The sequence below is a fragment of the Leucopleurus acutus genome (assembly GCF_964270905.1).
Source record: "Leucopleurus acutus genome assembly, chromosome: 4".
In the NCBI taxonomy this organism is placed as follows: Eukaryota; Metazoa; Chordata; class Mammalia; order Artiodactyla; family Delphinidae; genus Leucopleurus; species Leucopleurus acutus.
Genome location: NC_139146.1, coordinates 98,769,631 through 98,785,968, shown reverse-complemented (window position 1 = coordinate 98,785,968; position 16,338 = coordinate 98,769,631).

Below are 16,338 nucleotides of genomic sequence, written 5' to 3'. Positions count from 1 at the left end.
CCCTAAGCTATAGGACCATAAGTGGAAGTGCCCTAGGCTCTGTTGCTTTGTTTTTTGGATGTTTCAGGAAACACCATACACTTCTCCAGAGTGGCTGTTGGCAATTTACATGCCGCCCATCAGCATAACAAGGCTCCCAGTTCTCCATGGCCTGTCCTGCCTTTCTGGATTTTACACTTTTTTCAGATAGCCCTTTTGACCGGGGGGCAGTGAGACTTCATTGTAGTGCAGATTTCCTTTGCAAGCTTGCTTGGTTGGCCAAAAAGGGCGTATGCGTTTTTTCCTGAATATATTCAGGAAAAAACGCATACGCCCTTTTTGGCCAAGTGCATCATTGTGGACATTCTGCCTCTTTTCCTATGCTTTACATGCAATTCCAGTCTACCTCCTGAAATCGGTTTCCTGCAATTCTGCCCCACTTTCAACTCCTCTTGGCAGCCTTACTTTAATATATTTTTGGAAGATGGCTGTCATTTATAACTCTGCAGGTTTGTGAATTACAGTGCCCCTGAGCTCCTTTCTTCAACTCGCTTTCTTGTGAGCTGGCCGCTACACCGCAGGATTGCTTCGGGCCCTAGTGTGGTTCCGGCATGGCACGCTGAGCCTTTGGTTAATTCCTCTTCCTGGTGGGAAATGAGAGTTAAATTTGCCCGTCCGGACACCTCCACCTAGTCTCTCATTGGTTCTCCCTATTCCTGTTCATTTTCCACAGAAATTGCAAACTGGGCCAAACAGGAGGTTAAAGTCACTGACACTCCAAGTGGGGAGAGTGTTAGTAAAGCATCTGGAATGTTGCACCCGAGTACCAGGGGACGAAAACTGAGACACATTTGAACACGTTTTCTGATCACACGGTGGATCATACTCTGGGTTCCACATGCATGTTTTAGCTGAAGGAAGAATCCCTTAAACCTGGAGAGTTGAGACCCATGGAATGGGTACCATGCAATATGACTTCAAAGGGTCTGCATTTGCTCACCGAACCTCACCAATCCTATCACTGCTGCGCTTATGCCGCTGTACACACGCTTGATTCTCTTTCGGAGACATATAAATCCATAGGTTTTAAGATTCTTACTAGTCAGGTATATTCTTAGGCGTTTAATATGGGGTGTTGAGTCCACTTCGTTGAGCAAGGAGTAGCTCTTGTCTATTACATATTTGGCTTATGGAACGGTATCTGTGCTAATTTCAATCTCTGGTTTTATGAAGCACCCCAACTCACCTTTCCCCTTAAGCAAGCATAAGTTGGTTTTCTACATTTGAGGCCCTGTTCTGTTTTGTAATTCAGTTCTTGTCTGGCCAAGTTTACATTCCGTGTAGTAGTGATATCTTATGATGTTTCTTTTTCTGTGTGACTTATTTCACTTAGAATCATCGTACCTGAATCCACTCATTATGCTGCTACGGGCCTGATGACATAGATTTCATTGCTGAGTGATATTGCATTGTACGTAAGTACCACAACTTCTTTATCCATTTTTCGCTTTGTGTGATATTGAACTTGTACCGTAAACGAGGTTCTTGTAAACAGAGCCGGCCCAAACTTTGGGGTGGCTGTGTCTTTTTGATTTTAATTTCCCTAAGCTATAGGACCATAAGTGGAAGTGCCCTAGGCTCTGTTGCTTTGTTTTTTGGATGTTTCAGGAAACACCATACACTTCTCCAGAGTGGCTGTTGGCAATTTACATGCCGCCCATCAGCATAACAAGGCTCCCAGTTCTCCATGGCCTGTCCTGCCTTTCTGGATTTTACACTTTTTCAGATAGCCCTTTTGACCAGGGGGCAGTGAGACTTCATTGTAGTGCAGATTTCCTTTGCAAGCTTGCTTGGTTGGCCAAAAAGGGCGTATGCGTTTTTTCCTGAATATATTCAGGAAAAAACGCATACGCCCTTTTTGGCCAAGTGCATCATTGTCGATGTTCTGCCTCTTTTCCTATGCTTTAAATGCAAATCCTGTCTACCTCCTGAAATCGGTTTCCTGAAATTCTGCCCCGCTTTCAAGTCCTCTTCGCAGCCTTACTTCAATATATTTTTGGACGTTATCTGTCATTTATAACTCTCCAGGTTTGTGAATTACAGGGCCCCTGAGCTCCTTTCTTCAACTCGCTTTCTTGTGAGCTGGCCGCAAACCCGCAAGACTGCTTCAGGCCCTAATCTGCTTCTGGCAGGGCACGCTGAGCCTTTGGTTAATTTCTCTTCCTGGTGGGAAATGAGTGTTAAATATGCCCGTCCAGACACCTACCTCACTCTCAACCCCTTGGTGATGTGGGTCCTCTGGTTTGTGGCCACCTTTTCTGGGTTCCTCACCTTTCGATGATGTGGCCCCACTAGTGTGAGGACACTCCTGCCTGGTTCTCATCCACGTGGTTATGTGGACCCCCTGGTGAGAGTCTGTTCCTGGCTTTGTTCCTCACCCACCTGTGAGGGAGACCCTCTGCTGATAGGTCACTCCTGCATGGCTGGCACACATTGCCTTGGTGAAGTCAGCCGTGTGGTGGCAGTTGGAGCGTGCTGGGAATCTCCTCCCCCCGGTGATGAGGGCCCTCTTGCGTCAGGCCCTAACTGCTCGGCTCACCAACTTTTCTTAGGGAGCCCAGTGATGCTTTGGCACTCCTCTTAGGATCCCATCTCCATGGAGATGTGGGCCTTCTGCTCTGAGGTCCCAACGGCTGGGTTGTTCACATTTTCATGATGTGGGCTCTCTGGTGTTCACAGAGGCCTGGATCCCATAGCCTCTGTGCTCTTGGCCGCCTGCTGGGAGGTTCCAACTGCTGGATTCCTCACTTTTTTAATTTTTTGGGCCCTCTGTTGTGAGGATCCTCCTGCCTGCCTCACTCCCAGCCCCTTCGTGATGTGTGTCGTCTGGTTTGAGGCCACATGTGCTGGGTTCCTCACCTTTCGATGATGTGGGACCAATGGTCTTAGGAGACTCCTGCCTGGTTCACATCCCCTTGGTGATGTGGGCCCTCTGTTGAGAGTCTGATCCTGGCTGGGTTCCTCACCCATCTGTGAGGTGGGCCGTCTGCTGTGAGGTCACTCCTGCCTGGCTTGCTCACCTCGCCTTGTGGACATGAGCCCTCTGGTGGCACTTGGAGCCTGCTGGGAGCCTCCTCTCCTCGGTGATGAGGGCCCTCTGGCGTCAGGCCCTAACTGCTGGGCTCCCCACATTTTGTGATGTGCGCCCAGTGGTGCGAGGACACTCCAGCCAGGTTCACATCCCCATTGGGATGTGGGCCTTCTGCTCTGAGGTCTCAACTCCTGGGTTGCTCACAGTTTTGTGATGTGGGCCCTCTGCTGTGAGTTCACTGTGGCCTGGATCCCATAGCCTCGGTGTTCTGGGTCGCCTGCTGGAAGGTCTAAATGCTGGAATCCTCACGTTTTTTATATTATGTGCCCTGTGTTGTGAGGCTACTCCTGCCTGCCTCACTCCAAGGCCCTTGGTGATGTGGGTCCTCTGGTTTGAGGACACATGTGCTGGGTTCCTCACCTTAAGATGATGAGGCCCCACTGGTGTGAGGATAATCCTGACTGGGTCCCATCCCCTTTGTGATGTGGGCCCTCTGGTGAGAGTCTGATCCTGGCTGGGTTCCTCACCCATCTGTGAGGTGGGCCCTCTACTATCAGGTAACTCTTGCCTGGGTTGCTCACCTCGCCTTGTTGACATGAGCCCTCTGGTGGCAATTGGACCCTGCTGGGAGCCTCCTCAGCTCTGTGATGAGGGCCCTCTGACGTCAGGCCCTAACTGCTGGGCTCCCCAACTTTTCTTAGTGAGCCCAGTGTTGCTCAAGCACTCCTCTTAGGTTCCCATCCCCATGGGGATGTGGGCCTTCTGCTCTGAGGTTCCAACGGCTGGGTTGATCACAATTTCATGATGTGGGCTCTCTGGTGTTAGTTCACTGTGGCCTGGATCCCATAGCCTCTGTGGTCTTGGCTGCCTGCTGGGAGGTTCCAACTGCTCGATTCCTCAACTTTTGTATTCTATGGGTCCTGTGTTGTGATGCTCCTCCTGCCTGCCTCACTCGCAACCCCTTCGTGATGTGGGTCTTCTGGTTTGAGGCCACATGTGCTGGGTTAGGCAACTTTCAATGATGTGGCCCCACTGGTGTGAGGACACTCCTGTCTGGTTCCCATCCCCTTGGTGATGTGGGCCTTCTGGTGACAGTCTTATCCTGGCTGGGTTCCTCACTCTTCTGTGAGGTAGGCCCTCTGCTGTGAGGTCAATCCTGCCTGACTTGCACACATCACCTTGGCGACGTGGGCCCTCTGTTGGCACATGGAACCTGCTGGGAGCCTCCTGCCCTCGGTGATGACGGCCCTCTAGCATCAGGCTCTAACTGCTGGGCTCCCCACGTTTTCTGATGTGAGCCCAGTGATGCCAGGACACTCCTGTCAGGTTCCCATCCCCATGGGGATGTGGGCTTTCTGCTCTGAGGTCCCAATGCCTGGGTTGCTCACAGTTTCATGATGTGGGCTCTCTGGTGTTAGTTAACTCCTGCCTGCATCCCATAGCTTCTGTGCTCTCGGCCGCCTGCTGGGAGGTTCCAAATGCTGGATTCCTCACTTTTTTTATTCTTTGGGCCCTCTGTTTTTAGGCTACTCCTACCTGCCTCACTCCCACCTGCCTCACTCCCATCCCCTTTGTGATGTATGTCCTCTGATATGAGGCCACATGTGCTGGGTTCCTCACCTTTCGATGATGTGGCCCCACTGGTGGGAGGACAGTCCTGACTGGTTCCCATCCCCTTGGTGTTGTGGGCCCTCTGGTGAGAGTCTCATCCTGCCTCGGTTCCTCACCCTTCTGTGAGATAGGCCCTCTGCTGTGAGGTCACTACTGCCTGGCTGGCGCATGCCACCTTGTAGACGTGGTCCCTCTGTTGGCAGTTGGAACCTGCTGGGAGTCTCCTCCCCTCAGTTATGAGGGCCCCCTGGCATCAGGCCCTAACTGCTGGGCTCCTAACATTTTCTGATATGTGCTAAGTGGTGCAAAGCCACTCCTGCCAGGTTCCCATCCCAATGGGGATGTGGGCCTTCTGTTCTGAGGTCCCAACAGCTGGGCTGCTCACAGGTTCATGATGTGGGCCCTCTGCTGTGAGTTCACTGCGGCCTGGATCCCATAGCCTCGGTGCTCTGGGCCACTTGCTGGGAGGTTCCAACTGCTGGATTCCTCAACTTTTATATTCTATGGACCCTGTGTTGTGAGGCCAGTCCTGCCAGCCTCATTCCGAACCCCTTGGTGATGTGGTTCCTCTGGTTTGAGGACACATGTGCTGGGATCCTCACCTTTCGATGATGTTGTCCCACTGGTGTGGGGACACTCCTGCCTGGTTCCCATCCCCTTGGTGATGTGGGCCCTCTGGTGAGAGTCTGATCCTGGCTGTGTTCCTCACCCTTCTGTGAGGTGGGCCCTCTGCTGTGAGGTCATTCGTGCCTGGTTGGCACACATCGCCTTGGCGACGTCAGCCCTCTGGTGGCAGTTGGAGCCTGCTGGGAGCCTCCTCTTCTCGGTGATGAGTGCCCTCTGGCGTCAGGCCCTAACTGCTGGTCGCCCAAAATTTTCTGATACGTTCTCAGTGGTGCGAGGACACTCCTACCAGAATTCCATCCCCATGGGGATGTGGGCCTCCTGCTCTGAGGTCCCAATGGCTGGGTTGCTCAGTTTCATGACATGGGCCCTGTTCTGTGAGTTCACTGTGGCCTGGATCCCATAGCCTCGGTGCTCTGGGCCGCCTGCTGGGAGGTTCCAACTGCTGGATTCCTCACTTTTTTATTCTATGTGCCCAGTGTTGTGAGGCTACTCCTGCCTGCCTCACTCCGAGGTCCTTGGTGATGTGGGTCCTCTGGTTTGAGGACACATGTGCTGAGTACCTCAGCTTTCGATGATGTGGCCCCACTGATGTGAAGACACTCCTGCCTGGTTCCCATCCCCTTGGTGATGTGGGCCCTCTGGTGAGAGTCTGATGTTGGCTGGGTTTCTCACCCTTCTGTGAGGTGGGACCTCTGCTGTGAGGTAACTCCTGCCTGGCATGCTCACGTTGCCTTGGCAATGTGAGCCCTCAGGTGGCACTTGGAGCCTGCTGGGAATCTCCTCCCCTCAGTTATGAGAGCTCTGGATAAAACACATATGCCCTTTTTTGCCAAGTGCATTATTTTCCAAGTTCTATCTCTTTTCCTATGCTTTAAGAGCTACTCCCGTGTACGTTCTGAAATCAGTTTCCAGCAATTCTGCCCCGCATTCAAGTCCTCTTCGCAGCCTTACTTCAGTATAATTTTGGATGATAGCTGTCATTTATAACTCCGCAGGTTACTGAATTACAGTGTCCCTGAGCTCCTTTCTTCAACTCGCTTTCTTGTGAGCTGGCCGCAACACCGCAGGATCTCCTCAGGCCCTAATCTAGTTCCAGCATGGCACACGGAGCCTTTGGTTCATTTATCTTCCTGGTGGGAAATGAGAGTTAAATTTGCCCGTCCAGACACCTACAGATAGTCTCCCATTGCTTCTCCTTATTCCTGTTCATCTTCCGAAGAAATTGCAAACTGGGCCAAACAGGAGGTTAAAGGCACTGACTCTCCAAGTGGGGAGAGTGTTAGTAAAGCGTCTGGAATGTTGCACCCGAGTACCAGGGGACGAAAACTGAGACACATTTGAACACGTTTCCCGATCACACGGTGGATCATACTCTGGGTTCCACATGCATGTTTTAGCTGAAGGAAGAATCCCTTAAACCTGGAGAGTTGAGACCCATGGAATGGGTACCATGCAATATGACTTCAAAGAGTCTGCATTTGCTAACCGAACCTCACCAATCCTATCACTGCTGCGTTTATGACACTGTACACACGCTTGATTCTCTTTCGGAGACATATAAATCCATAGGTTTTAAGATTCTTACTAGTCAGGTATATTCTTAGTCGTTTAATATGGGGTGTTGAGTCCACTTTGTTGAGCAAGGAGTAGCTCTTGTCTATTACATATTTGGCTTATGGAACAGTATCTGTGCTAATTTCAATCTCTGATTTTATGAAGCACCCCAACTCACCTTTCCCCTTAAGCAAGCATAAGTTGCTTTTCTACATTTGACACCCTGTTCTGTTTTGTAATTCAGTTCCTGTGTAGCCAAGTTTACATTCCGTGTAGTAGTGATATCTTATGATGTTTCTTTTTCTGTGTGACTTATTTCACTTAGAATCATCGTACCTGAATCCACTCATTATGCTGTCACGGGCCTGATGACATAGATTTCTTTGCTGAGTGATATTGCATTGTACGTAAGTACCACAATTTCTTTATCCATTTTTCGCTTTCTGCGATATTGAACCTGTACCGTAAACGAGGTTCTTGTAAACAGAGCCATCCCAAACTTTGGGGAGGCTGTGTCTTTTGATTATTATTTCCCTAAGCTATAAGACCATAAGTGGAAATGCCCTAGGCTCTGTTGCTTGGTTTTTTGGATGTTTCAGGAAACACCATACACTTCTCCAGAGTGGCTGTTGGCAATTTACATCCCGCCCATCAGCATAACAAGGCTCCCAGTTCTCCATGGCCTGTCCTGCCTTTCTGGATTTTACACTTTTTTCAGATGGCCCTTTTGACCAGGGGGCAGTGAGACTTCATTGTAGTGCAGATTTCCTTTGCAAGCTTGCTTGGTTGGCCAAAAAGGGCGTATGCGTTTTTTCCTGAATATATTCAGGAAAAAACACATACGCCCTTTTTGGCCAAGTGCATCATTGTGGACATTCTGCCTCTTTTCCTATGCTTTACATGCAATTCCAGTCTACCTCCTGAAATCGGTTTCCTGCAATTCTTCCCCGCTTTCAACTCCTCTTGGCAGCCTTACTTTAATATATTTTTGGAAGATGGCTGTCATTTATAACTCTGCAGGTTTGTGAATTACAGTGCCCCTGAGCTCCTTTCTTCAACTCGCTTTCTTGTGAGCTGGCCGCAACACCGCAGGATTGCTTTGGGCCCTAGTGTGGTTCCGGCATGGCACGCTGAGCCTTTGGTTAATTCCTCTTCCTGGTGGGAAATGAGAGTTAAATTTGCCCGTCCGGACACCTCCACCTAGTCTCTCATTGGTTCTCCCTATTCCTGTTCATTTTCCACAGAAATTGCAAACTGGGCCAAACAGGAGGTTAAAGTCACTGACATTCCAAGTGGGGAGAGTGTTAGTAAAGCATCTGGAATGTTGCACCCGAGTACCAGGGGACGAAAACTGAGACACATTTGAACACGTTTTCCGATCACACGGTGGATCATACTCTGGGTTCCACATGCATGTTTTAGCTGAAGGAAGAATCCCTTAAACCTGGAGAGTTGAGACCAATGGAATGGGTACCATGCAATATGACTTCAAAGGGTCTGCATTTGCTCACCAAACCTCACCAATCCTATCACTGCTGCGCTTATGCCGCTGTACACACGCTTGACTCTCTTTCAGAGACATATAAATCCATAGGTTTTAAGATTCTTACTAGTCAGGTATATTCTTAGTCGTTTAATATGGGGTGTTGAGTCCACTTCGTTGAGCAAGGAGTAGCTCTTGTCTATTACATATTTGGCTTATGGAACGGTATCTGTGCTAATTTGAATCTCTGGTTTTATGCAGCACCCCAACTCACCTTTCCCCTTAAGCAAGCATAAGTTGGTTTTCTACATTTGAGACCCTGTTCTGTTTTGTAATTCAGTTCCTGTGCAGCCAAGTTTACATTCCGTGTAGTAGTGATATCTTATGATGTTTCTTTTTCTGTGTGACTTATTTCACTTAGAATCATCGTACCTGAATCCACTCATTATGCTGTCACGGGCCTGATGACATAGATTTCTTTGCTGAGTGATATTGCATTGTACGTAAGTACCACAATTTCTTTATCCATTTTTCGCTTTCTGCGATATTGAACCTGTACCGTAAACGAGGTTCTTGTAAACAGAGCCGGCCCAAACTTTGGGGTGGCTGTGTCTTTTGGATTTTAATTTCCCTAAGCTATAGGACCATAAGTGGAAGTGCCCTAGGCTCTGTTGCTTTGTTTTTTGGATGTTTCAGGAAACACCATACACTTCTCCAGAGTGGCTGCTGGCAATTTACATGCCGCCCATCAGCATAACAAGGCTCCCTGTTCTCCATGGCCTGTCCTGCCTTTCTGGATTTTACACTTTTTTCAGATGGCCCTTTTGACCAGGGGGCAGTGAGACTTCATTGTAGTGCAGATTTCTTTTGCAAGCTTGCTTGGTTGGCCAAAAAGGGCGTATGCGATTTTTCCTGAATATATTCAGGAAAAAACGCATACGCCCTTTTTGGCCAAGTGCATCATTGTGGACGTTCTGCCTCTTTTCCTATGCTTTACATGCAATTCCAGTCTACCTCCTGAAATCGGTTTCCTGGAATTCTGCCCCGCTTTCAACACCTCTTGGCAGCCTTACTTTAATATATTTTTGGAAGATGGCTGTCATTTATAACTCTGCAGGTTTGTGAATTACAGTGCCCCTGAGCTCCTTTCTTCAACTCGCTTTCTTGTGAGCTGGCCGCAACACCGCAGGATTGCTTCGGGCCCTAGTTTGGTTCCGGCATGGCACGCTGAGCCTTTGGTTAATTCCTCTTCCTGGTGGGAAATGAGAGTTAAATTTGCCCGTCCTGACACCTCCACCTAGTCTCTCATTGGTTCTCCCTATTCCTGTTCATTTTCCACAGAAATTGCAAACTGGGCCAAACAGGAGGTTAAAGTCACTGACATTCCAAGTGGGGAGAGTGTTAGTAAAGCATCTGGAATGTTGCACCCGAGTACCAGGGGACGAAAACTGAGACACATTTGAACACGTTTCCCGATCACACCGTGGATCATACTCTGGGTTCCACATGCATGTTTTAGCTGAAGGAAGAATCCCTTAAACCTGGAGAGTTGAGACCCATGAAATGGGTACCATGCAATATGACTTCAAAGGGTCTGCATTTGCTAACCGAACCTCACCAATCCTATCACTGCTGCGTTTATGACACTGTACACACGCTTGATTCTCTTTCGGAGACATATAAATCCATAGGTTTTAAGATTCTTACTAGTCAGGTATATTCTTAGTCGTTTAATATGGGGTGTTGAGTCCACTTCGTTGAGCAAGGAGTAGCTCTTGTCTATTACATATTTGGCTTATGGAACAGTATCTGTGCTAATTTCAATCTCTGATTTTATGCCGCACCCCAACTCACCTTTCCCCTTAAGCAAGCATAAGTTGGTTTTCTACATTTGACACCCTGTTCTGTTTTGTAATTCAGTTCCTGTGTAGCCAAGTTTACATTCCGTGTAGTAGTGATATCTTATGATGTTTCTTTTCCTGTGTGACTTATTTCTCTTAGAATCATCATACCTGAATCCACTCATTATGCTGTCACGGGCCTGATGACATAGATTTCTTTGCTGAGTGATATTGCATTGTACGTAAGTACCACAATTTCTTTATCCATTTTTCGCTTTCTGCGATATTGAACCTGTACCGTAAACGAGGTTCTTGTAAACAGAGCCATCCCAAACTTTGGGGAGGCTGTGTCTTTTTGATTATTATTTCCCTAAGCTATACGACCATAAGTGGAAATGCCCTAGGCTCTGTTGCTTGGTTTTTTGGATGTTTCAGGAAACACCATACACTTCTCCAGAGTGGCTGTTGGCAATTTACATCCCGCCCATCAGCATAACAAGGCTCCCAGTTCTCCATGGCCTGTCTTGCCTTTCTGGATTTTACACTTTTTACAGATGATCCTTTTGACCGGGGGGCAGTGAGACTTCATTGTAGTGCAGATTTCCTTTGCAAGCTTGCTTGGTTGGCCAAAAAGGGCGTATGCGTTTTTTCCTGAATATATTCAGGAAAAAACGCATACGCGCTTTTTGGCCAAGTGCATCATTGTGGACATTCTGCCTCTTTTCCTATGCTTTACATGCAATTCCATTCTACCTCCTGAAATTGGTTTCCTGCAATTCTGCCCCGCTTTCAACTCCTCTTGGCAGCCTTACTTTAATATATTTTTGGAAGATGGCTGTCATTTATAACTCTGCAGGTTTGTGAATTACAGTGCCCCTGAGCTCCTTTTTTCAACTCGCTTTCTTGTGAGCTGGCCGCAACACCGCAGGATTGCTTCGGGCCCTAGTGTGGTTCCGGCATGGCACACTGAGCCTTTGGTTAATTCCTCTTCCTGGTGGGAAATGAGAGTTAAATTTGCCCGTCCGGACACCTCCACCTAGTCTCTCATTGGTTCTCCCTATTCCTGTTCATTTTCCACAGAAATTGCAAACTGGGTCAAACAGGAGGTTAAAGGCACTCACTCTCCAAGTGGGGAGAGTGTTAGTAAAGCGTCTGGAATGTTGCACCCGAGTACCAGGGGACGAAAACTGAGACACATTTGAACACGTTTCCCGATCACACGGTGGATCATACTCTGGGTTCCACATGCATGTTTAGCTGAAGGAAGAATCCCTTACACCTGGAGAGTTGAGACCCATGGAATGGGTACCATGCAATATGATTTCAAAGCGTCTGCATTTGCTCACCTAACCTCACCAATCCTATCAGTGCTGCGTTTATGCCGCGGTACACACGATTGATTCTCTTTTGGAGACATATAAATCCATAGGTTTTAAGATTCTTATTAGTCATGCATATTCTTAGGTGTTTAATATGGGGTGTTGAGTCCACTTCGTTGAGCAAGGAGTAGCTCTTGTCTATTACATATTTGGCTTATGGAACGGTATCTGTGCTAATTTCAATCTCTTGTTGTATGTAGCACCCCAACTCACCTTTCCCCTTAAGCAAGCATAAGTGGGTTTTCTACATTTGACACCCTGTTCTGTTTTGTAATTCAGTTCCTGTGTAGCCAAGTTTACATTCCGTGTAGTAGTGATAACTTATGATGTTTCTTTTTCTGTGTGACTCATTTCACTTAGAATCATCGTACTTGAATCCACTCATTATGCTGCTACGGGCCTGATGACATAGATTTCATTGCTGAGTGATATTGCATTGTACGTAAGTACCACAACTTCTTTATCCATTTTTCGCTTTCTGTGATATTGAACTTGTACCGTAAACGAGGTTCTTGTAAACAGAGCCATCCCAAACTTTGGGGTGGCTGTGTCTTTTTGATTTTAATTTCCCTAAGCTATAGGACCATAAGTGGAAGTGCCCTAGGCTCTGTTGCTTTGTTTTTTGGATGTTTCAGGAAACACCATACACTTCTCCAGAGTGGCTGCTGGCAATTTACATCCCGCCCATCAGCATAAGAAGGCTCCTAGTTCTCCTTGGCCTTTCCTGCCTTTCTGGATTTTACACTTTTTTCAGATGGCCCTTTTGACCGGGGGGCAGTGAGACTTCATTGTAGTGCAGATTTCCTTTGCAAGCTTGCTTGGTTGGCCAAAAAGGGCGTATGTGTTTTTTCCTGAATATATTCAGGAAAAAACGCATACGCCCTTTTTGGCCAAGTGCTTCATTGTGGACGTTCTGCCTCTTTTCCTATGCTTTATATGCAATTCCAGTCTACCTCCTGAAATCGGTTTCTTTCAATTCTGCCCCGCTTTCAATTCCTCTTGGCTGCCTTACTTCAATATATTTTTGGAAGATAGCTGTCATTTATAACTCTGCAGGTTTGTGAATTACAGTGCCCCTGAGCTCCTTTCTTCAACTCGCTTTCTTGTGAGCTGGCCGCAACACCGCAGGATTGCTTCAGGCCCTAGTTTGGTTCCGGCACGGCATGTTGAGCCTTTGGTTAATTCCTCTTCCTGGTGGGAAATGAGTTAAATTTGCCCGTCCAGACACCTCCACCTAGTCTCTCATTGGTTCTCCCTATTCCTGTTCATTTTCCACATAAATTGCAAACTGGGCCAAACAGGAGGTTAAAGGCACCGACTCTCCAAGTGGGGAGAGTGTTAGTAAAGCGTCTGGAATGTTGCACCCGAGTACCAGGGGACGAAAACTGAGACACATTTGAACACGTTTCCCAATGACACCGTGGATCATACTCTGCGTTCCACATGCATGTTTTAGATGAAGGAAGAATCCCTTAAACATGGAGAGTTGAGACCCATGGAATGGGTACCATGCAATATGACTTCAAAGGGTCTGCATTTGCTCACCGAACATCACCAGTCCTATCACTGCTGCGTTTATGCTGCTGTACACACGCTTGATTCTCTTTCAGAGACATATAAATCCATAGGTTTTAAGATTCTTACTAGTCAGGTATATTGTTAGGCGTTTAATATGGGGTGTTGAGTCCACTTCGTTGAGCAAGGAGTAGCTCTTGTCTATTACATATTTGGCTTATGGAACGGTATCTGTGCTAATTTTAATCTCTGGTTTTATGCAGCACCCCAACTCACCTTTCCCCTTAAGCAAGCATAAGTTGGTTTTCTACATTTGAGACCCTGTTCTGTTTTGTAATTCAGTTCTTGTGTAGCCAAGTTTACATTCCGTGTATTAGTGATATCTTATGATGTTTCTTATTCTGTGTGACTTTTTTCACTTATAATCATCGTACCTGAATCCACTCATTATGCTGCTACGGACCTGATGACATAGATTTCATTGCTGAGTGATATTGCATTGTACGTAAGTACCACAACTTCTTTATCCATTTTTCGCTTTCTGTGATATTGAACTTGTACCGTAAACGAGGTTCTTGTAAACAGAGCCGTCCCAAACTTTGGGGTGGCTGTGTCTTTTTGATTTTAATTTCCCTAAGCTATAGGACCATAAGTGGAAGTGCCCTAGGCTCTGTTGCTTTGTTTTTTGTATGTTTCAGGAAACACCATACACTTCTCCAGAGTGGCTGCTGGCAATTTACATCCCGCCCATCAGCATAACAAGGCTCCCAGTTCTCCATGGCCTGTCCTGCCTTTCTGGATTTTACACTTTTTTCAGATGGCCCTTTTGACCGGGGGGCAGTGAGACTTCATTGTAGTGCAGATTTCCTTTGCAAGCTTGCTTGGTTGGCCAAAAAGGGCGTATGCGTTTTTTCCTGAATATATTCAGGAAAAAACGCATACGCCCTTTTTGGCCAAGTGAATCATTGTGGACGTTCTGCCTCTTTTCCTATGCTTTACATGCAATTCCAGTCTACCTCCTGAAATCGGTTTCCTGCAATTCTGCCCCGCTTTCAACTCCTCTTGGCAGCCTTACTTCAATATATTTTTGGAAGATAGCTGTCATTTATAACTCTGCAGGTTTGTGAATTACAGTGCCCCTGAGCTCCTTTCTTCAACTCACTTTCTTGTGAGCTGGCCGCAACATCGCAGGATTGCTTCAGGCCCTAGTTTGGTTCCGGCACGGCATGGTGCTCCTTTGGTTAATTCCTCTTCCTGGTGGGAAATGAGAGTTAAATTTGCCCGTCCAGACACCTCCACCTAGTCTCTCATTGGTTCTCCCTATTCCTGTTCATTTTCCACAGAAATTGCAAACTGGGCCAAACAGGAGGTTAAAGGCACTGACTCTCCAAGTGGGGAGAGTGTTAGTAAAGCGTCTGGAATGTTGCACCCGAGTACCAGGGGACGAAAACTGAGACACATTTGAACACGTTTTCCGATCACACGGTGAATCATACTCTGGGTTCCACATGCATGTTTTAGCTGAAGGAAGAATCCCTTAAACCTGGAGAGTTGAGACCCATGGAATGGGTACCATGCAATATGACTTCAAAGGGTCTGCATTTGCTCACCGAACCTCACCAGTCCTATCACTGCTGCGTTTATGCCGCTGTACACACGCTTGTTTCTCTTTCAGAGACATATAAATCCATAGGTTTTAAGATTCTTATTAGTCAGGCATATTCTTAGGCGTTTAATATGGGGTGTTGAGTCCACTTCGTTGAGCAAGGAGTAGCTCTTGTCTATTACATATTTGGCTTATGGAACGGTATCTGTGCTAATTTCAATCTCTTGTTGTATGTAGCACCCCAACTCACCTTTCCCCTTAAGCAAGCATAAGTGGGTTTTCTACATTTGACACCCTTTTCTGTTTTGTAATTCAGTTCCTGTGTAGCCAAGTTTACATTCCGTGTAGTAGTGATAACTTATGATGTTTCTTTTTCTGTGTGACTCATTTCACTTAGAATCATCGTACCTGAATCCACTCATTATGCTGCTACGGGCCTGATGACAAAGATTTCATTGCTGAGTGATATTGCATTGTAAGTAAGTACCACAACTTCTTTATCCGTTTTTCGCTTTCTGTGATATTGAACTTGTACCGTAAACGAGGTTCTTGTAAACAGAGCCATCCCAAACTTTGGGGTGGCTGTGTCTTTTTGATTTTAATTTCCCTAAGCTATAGGACCATAAGTGGAAGTGCCCTAGGCTCTGTTGCTTTGTTTTTTGGATGTTTCAGGAAACACCATACACTTCTCCAGAGTGGCTGCTGGCAATTTACATCCCGCCCATCAGCATAAGAAGGCTCCTAGTTCTCCTTGGCCTTTCCTGCCTTTCTGGATTTTACACTTTTTTCAGATGGCCCTTTTGACCGGGGGGCAGTGAGACTTCATTTTAGTGCAGATTTCCTTTGCAAGCTTGCTTGGTTGGCCAAAAAGGGCGTATGCGTTTTTTCCTGAATATATTCAGGAAAAAACGCATACGCCCTTTTTGGCCAAGTGCATCATTGTGGACATTCTGCCTCTTTTCCTATGCTTTACATGCAATTCCAGTCTACCTCCTGAAATCGGTTTCTTGCAATTCTGCCCCGCTTTCAATTCCTCTTGGCTGCCTTACTTCAATATATTTTTGGAAGATAGCTGTCATTTATAACTCTGCAGGTTTGTGAATTACAGTGCCCCTGAGGTCCTTTCTTCAACTCGCTTTCTTGTGAGCTGGCCGCAACATCGCAGGATTGCTTCAGGCCCTAGTTTGGTTCCGGCACGGCATGTTGAGCCTTTGGTTAATTCCTCTTCCTGGTGGGAAATGAGAGTTAAATTTGCCCGTACAGACACCTCCACCTAGTCTCTCATTGATTCTCCCTATTCCTGTTCATTTTCCACATAAATTGCAAACTGGGCCTAACAGGAGGTTAAAGGCACCGACTCTCCAAGTGGGGAGAGTGTTAATAAAGCGTCTGGAATGTTGAACCCGAGTACCAGGGGACGAAAACTGAGACACATTTGAACACGTTTCCCGATGACACCGTGGATCATACTCTGGGTTCCACATGCATGTTTTAGCTGAAGGAAGAATCCCTTAAACATGGAGAGTTGAGACCCATGGAATGGGTACCATGCAATATGACTTCAAAGGGTCTGCATTTGCTCACCGAACCTCACCAGTCCTATCACTGCTGCGTTTATGCCGCTGTACACACGCTTGATTCTCTTTCAGAGA